This window comes from Salmo trutta, chromosome 37 (assembly GCF_901001165.1).
Source record: "Salmo trutta chromosome 37, fSalTru1.1, whole genome shotgun sequence".
Classification (NCBI taxonomy): domain Eukaryota; kingdom Metazoa; phylum Chordata; class Actinopteri; order Salmoniformes; family Salmonidae; genus Salmo; species Salmo trutta.
In genome coordinates, this window is record NC_042993.1 from 15,349,965 (window position 1) to 15,355,964 (window position 6,000).

The following is a 6,000-nucleotide window of genomic DNA, read 5'->3' on the forward strand; positions in this document are numbered from 1 at the left end:
ACACACACACACACACACACACACACACACACACACTACTTCCATATGAAAAATTGAAGAGACAATATCAGATGAATGTATTCTGTATGTAATATGTTGTGAGAGCTAGTTGACTCTCTGCTCCCATGCAGTGTAAATAAGCAGAGAGGCTAAACCCTGACAGCACTTAAGGAGTGTCTCCCCATGCATCTCTCCTCTGATTGTTGTTGATGCTTCTCATCCAGGGCTAGATTAATGGATGCAGGCTGGCAGGGTATGGCAAGGGTTTCATATTTCATCTAAGTGCTGCAGACTAAGTGTGTACTGTACTGTGCTATACAGAGAGAAGAGAGAGAGAGATAGAGGAGAGATATACACAATCGATAGTGTTTGAGCTCCGTCTCTCCCTGTTGCCAACCCCAGCTCAGTGCACGCATGGTCTAACCCAGCTACACTGCTACACTGCTATTGCTAATGCTGCAGACACTGCTGCTGCTGCTGCCACAGTCTGCTTCCTCAAACTCCACCGGCCGCACCATCTCTCATCGCTAAACGGGGGCCGCCGGCACTCCAGGATTGCTGACATGGACACAGGAGAACCCCTCAGCCATGTGCTGCGTCACAGCCCGTCTCCTAACGCACCTCTCGTCTCAAATCACAACACATCATCTCTCTCCGCCCAGCGCCCGGGAGGATTGTGACGCGTCAGTCTGCCACTTCCCCCCCTCCAGTTTCACTCCCCCCTGTGTTGTAGTACAATCTCCTCGTTTCCAACCTGCCAGGGCTAGCGGGAGAGAGAGGAAGAGAGAGGGAGAGACAGAGCAAGGGATAGAGAGGGAGATGTTTTGAGTTTGTTAGCATGGAAATGAGAGGAGAGTGATTGGTGTTAGTGGTGCGGTGTGTTTCGTCTGCTCTCCAGAGAATCCCAGGTGAGCTGTGTCCTGCTATAAGGTAAGAAGACAAACTGATTACTGATATTTTTCCTCCTCCTCCCCAAATCCCTAGTTCCCTCTCTCCCTTCATCGCTCTCTTGCGGTAGAGCAGTGCGTGCAGGCTTGTGTGTGTGTGTGGCTCAGCCGGAATAGTCTTCCCCAGACACATCACACACATGCTGTACAGTACATTAGATGGGCATGTTTACCATTTACCATCTAGGGCATGTATAGAAATAGACGGAGTAGCAGCAGTGCTGTGTGTGCGTGTGCGTGTGTGTGTGTGTGTGTGTGTGTGTGTGTGTGTGTGTGTGTGTGTGTGTGTGTGTGTGTGTGTGTGTGTGTGTGTGTGTGTGTGTGGGTGTGTGTACCATGATGAGCTCACATGCTAGCTCCACGCAGGCCCACCTGAGACTATCTGTGTGTGATAGTGATTAGGGAGGATGTGACGAGGTTATGTAGACGCAGGGGGGAGGGGTTGTGTGGGGAACACGGTGGGCTGACTCTGGAACTCTGGAAAGCCTCATCTGCAGTTTCTATACAGGTTCTTTATGTTGCATTCATTCAGCAAGCACAAACGAGAGCATCTTTAGTCTTCTTTCTGCCTCTCTGTCTCTCGCCTCCTACCTCCCTCCCTCCCTCCTTCCCTCCATCAGGACTAAAAGCTATGTTTCCATTGTTGTGCTGCGAGGTGCTGATGTTTACCCGTCTGAATGGCTACTCTGTAGCAGTGTTTGCTGCTCACATGTCACACTGGTCTGAGTGTCCGTCAGACCGGCGATCTGCATAAGCTCTGCTTCCACCCCGAGGGAGGACACTCTCCCATCTGTGTTAATGCCTCACAGAACCCTACTGAGGCAGAGCCATACGACACAACGGACATTCTTGTCTTTCTAAGGAGATGGGAGAAGAGAAATGAACAGAAACAAGCAGACAACAGAAACGCAGCAGCAGTACTCCTCCATGGCTCGATGGTTTATCCTGTTGATGGGCGATCGATATAATAAATATCAATTTCAAAAGTATCTATCTCGGTTCAACCAGACTAAACCATCGAGCCATGGAGGGGGGTTGCTGCTGCTTTTCTCTTCCCTCTTCTCCTTAGAAAGACCAGAAGAGAACAGGGACTGATTTCAGAAAGAGAGTGATGAGGACAAAAAGGGAGGGAAAGCGACGAGGGAAATAAGAGAGGAGTGGATGAGAGAGTCAAGTGGTTAGGAGAGGGAGGAAGAGGGTGAAGAAGGCAGAGAGGCCTAATGAGGAGTGACTGGGTCTACACGCTTAGAGAAAAGGGGATCCAAAAGGGTTCTACCTGGAACCAAACAGGTTCTTCAAAGGGCCTCTATGCAGAGAGCCGAATAACCATTTTAGATCCAGAGAGCACCTTTTTTTCTAAGAGTGTAGGGCCCAAGTTGAAGTGGTGCTCTTTTGGTCGTGAGTTATGAGGAGGCAATTGTCTGGGTTCAAACCTGAGCCCTTTACACTTCCTGTAATGTACAGAGTCTCATCTGCTATGAAGCCAGATTTAGACTGTTTGATCTTCCAGATCAGGTGTAGGCAACGCTGTTGCTGGAGTGCTGCAGATACTGCAGGATTTTTCCCCCAACTAGGCACCACACTGAGCTACTAAGTTAATTGATCAGTTCAGCGATTGCCTCAATTCAACCACCTGTCCTACCTGCAGCGCTCCAGGACCAGGGTTGCCTACCCCCTGTTCCAGATATTGATCTATCATGTATGCTGCCCCTCCGCCTTACCCTTCCCGGTGGTATATTTGCATATCTTGCTAGTAATCTCATTATGTAAGTGTTCTGTTTAGGTCAGATCCATTTCTATAGAGAACAATGGTAGCCTTAGTACTATGATAATGATTCATAATATGGAGACTGTAGGCTCCATTGAAGTGATAACCATTGATGAATTGATTATAAACCCATTGAATGAATATGTATTTCTATGGTGCTAAGCTACTATGAGAGAGGAGAAGAGAAGGGTCACTTCAACCTGTGTGATAAATACTACAGCACTTATCTGTCTGGGGGCAGTAGCCTATGCATTCATTCATCGCTGATTCACTGCTACTTTCATAAAAGGAGGGAAATATGTCTGAATCGTCATGGAGACGAGTTTCTAATGGCTTCATAGTTTACTCTCTATATTTTGTTATACATATTTAGTGGTTCACACACAACAGCTGTTTTAGTTGGAGTGGTATGTGTCATAGTAAATGGGGATCATTTACTGTAGGAAGACCAACCACTTGCGTCCAGTAGAAAAGCATGGAATGAACCATTAACTGATACAACTGTATTGGTATCAGTGCATCACTGGACTACTGCTACACTTGCTGAAGTTCAAATGCCCACTAAACCCACCTTACCTACTGCAAAGACCCACCCAATCCACCCCACCTTGTTCAAAGCCAACCTATCCTCACTTGCCATTCAGAAGACTGTCTGTTTCTGGCTCTGCAGGACTAAAGCCAAGCCAAGCCACTCTACAGAATGACAAGACTCCCTCTAGGTGGCCGGCCTCCCAGTCCCTCCCTCTCGTCTGGAGACAGACGTAAATCTATCTTATTATTCCTCTAACAATAATGTCTTCAGACAAGCCCAGCCTAGCCCAGCGCTGAACCTGTTACAGTAGTGTCAGTAAGGCTGAACCTCTTACAGTAGTGTCAGTAAGGCTGAACCTCTTACAGTAGTGTCAGTAAGGCTGAACCTCTTACAGTAGTGTCAGTAAGGCTGAACCTCTTACAGTAGTGTCAGTAAGGCTGAACCTCTTACAGTAGTGTCAGTAAGGCTGAACCTCTTACAGTAGTGTCAGTAAGGCTGAACCTGTTACAGTAGTGTCAGTAAGGCTGAACCTCTAACAGTAGTGTCAGTAAGGCTGGACCTGTTACAGTAGTGTCAGTAAGGCTGGACCTGTTACAGTAGTGTCAGTAAGGCTGAACCTCTTACAGTAGTGTCAGTAAGGCTGAACCTGTTACAGTAGTGTCAGTAAGGCTGAACCTCTTACAGTAGTGTCAGTAAGGCTGAACCTGTTACAGTAGTGTCAGTAAGGCTGGACCTGTTACAGTAGTGTCAGTAAGGCTGAACCTGTTACAGTAGTGTCAGTAAGGCTGAACCTGTTACAGTAGTGTCAGTAAGGCTGAACCTGTTACAGTAGTGTCAGTAAGGCTGAACCTGTTACAGTAGTGTCAGTAAGGCTGGACCTCTTACAGTAGTGTCAGTAAGGCTGGACCTCTTACAGTAGTGTCTGTAAGGCTGAACCTCTTACAGTAGTGTCAGTAAGGCTGAACCTGTTACAGTAGTGTCAGTAAGGCTGAACCTCTTACAGTAGTGTCAGTAAGGCTGAACCTCTTATAGTAGTGTCAGTAAGGCTGAACCTGTTACAGTAGTGTCAGTAAGGCTGAACCTGTTACAGTAGTGTCAGTAAGGCTGAACCTCTTACAGTAGTGTCAGTAAGGCTGAACCTCTTACAGTAGTGTCAGTAAGGCTGAACCTCTTACAGTAGTGTCAGTAAGGCTGAACCTCTTACAGTAGTGTCAGTAAGGCTGAACCTCTTACAGTAGTGTCAGTAAGGCTGAACCTCTTACAGTAGTGTCAGTAAGACTGGACCTCTTACAGTAGTGTCAGTAAGGCTGAACCTCTTACAGTAGTGTCAGTAAGGCTGAACCTGTTACAGTAGTGTCAGTAAGGCTGGACCTGTTACAGTAGTGTCAGTAAGGCTGAACCTCTTACAGTAGTGTCAGTAAGGCTGAACCTCTTACAGTAGTGTCAGTAAGGCTGAACCTCTTACAGTAGTGTCAGTAAGGCTGAACCTCTTACAGTAGTGTCAGTAAGGCTGAACCTCTTACAGTAGTGTCAGTAAGGCTGAACCTCTTACAGTAGTGTCAGTAAGGCTGAACCTCTTACAGTAGTGTCAGTAAGGCTGAACCTCTTACAGTAGTGTCAGTAAGGCTGAACCTCTTACAGTAGTGTCAGTAAGGCTGAACCTCTTACAGTAGTGTCAGTAAGGCTGAACCTCTTACAGTAGTGTCAGTAAGGCTGAACCTCTTACAGTAGTGTCAGTAAGGCTGAACCTCTTACAGTAGTGTCAGTAAGGCTGAACCTGTTACAGTAGTGTCAGTAAGGCTGAACCTGTTACAGTAGTGTCAGTAAGGCTGAACCTGTTACAGTAGTGTAAGTAAGGCTGAACCTGTTACAGTAGTGTCAGTAAGGCTGAACCTGTTACAGTAGTGTCAGTAAGGCTGAACCTGTTACAGTAGTGTCAGTAAGGCTGAACCTCTTACAGTAGTGTCAGTAAGGCTGAACCTCTTACAGTAGTGTCAGTAAGGCTGGACCTGTTACAGTAGTGTCAGTAAGGCTGAACCTCTTACAGTAGTGTCAGTAAGGCTGAACCTCTTACAGTAGTGTCAGTAAGGCTGAACCTGTTACAGTAGTGTCAGTAAGGCTGAACCTGTTACAGTAGTGTCAGTAAGGCTGAACCTGTTACAGTAGTGTCAGTAAGGCTGAACCTGTTACAGTAGTGTCAGTAAGGCTGAACCTCTTACTAGTGTCAGTAAGGCTGAACCTGTTACAGTAGTGTCAGTAAGGCTGAACCTGTTACAGTAGTGTCAGTAAGGCTGAACCTCTTACAGTAGTGTCAGTAAGGCTGAACCTCTTACAGTAGTGTCAGTAAGGCTGAACCTGTTACAGTAGTGTCAGTAAGGCTGAACCTAAGCCAACAGTCATTCTGTCCTGGACCAAAACCTCAACAGAAACACATTCTGTCAGACACTACATCCAACACTTCAACACTCCTAAATAGAGGGGAGGTTTTAGTTGTGACATGTTACGCCTAGTGGATTAGATCACCTTGTTCTACTTATTGATCCATTGTTGGCCTCCTCTCCTTGTTCTGGTTGGCTCTGAACGGTGAGATTTGAACTATATCTGAGCTGGGTTGCTGGCATTGGTCGAGAGTAGGGAGAGATCCCCACTGGAGTTAGTAAGTGTCAGAGTGATTGGTCTGAGTGACCCTGCGTGCTTCTGGCTCCGTAGGCTGGAAGTGCCTGCCAATTTACTCATTAATATGTCAGAGTTTT

At 46.8% G+C, this 6,000-nt stretch overlaps 1 protein-coding gene across 2 annotated transcripts in view; it reads left to right on the forward strand.

Annotated features, from left to right (window-relative positions):
* Nucleotides 1-6,000, forward strand: part of LOC115177480 (cyclin-dependent kinase 14) — a 207,782-nt gene that overhangs the window by 38,915 nt on the left and 162,867 nt on the right. The window contains exon 1 of one of the 2 annotated variants that reach the window (XM_029738291.1): nucleotides 764-930. The exons of the other annotated variant lie outside the window; for it this stretch is intronic. The gene's annotated coding sequence lies outside the window, so the exon portion shown is untranslated. Of the gene's footprint in view, nucleotides 1-763; nucleotides 931-6,000 lie in introns of those variants that run through there. 2 annotated transcript variants of the gene reach the window in all.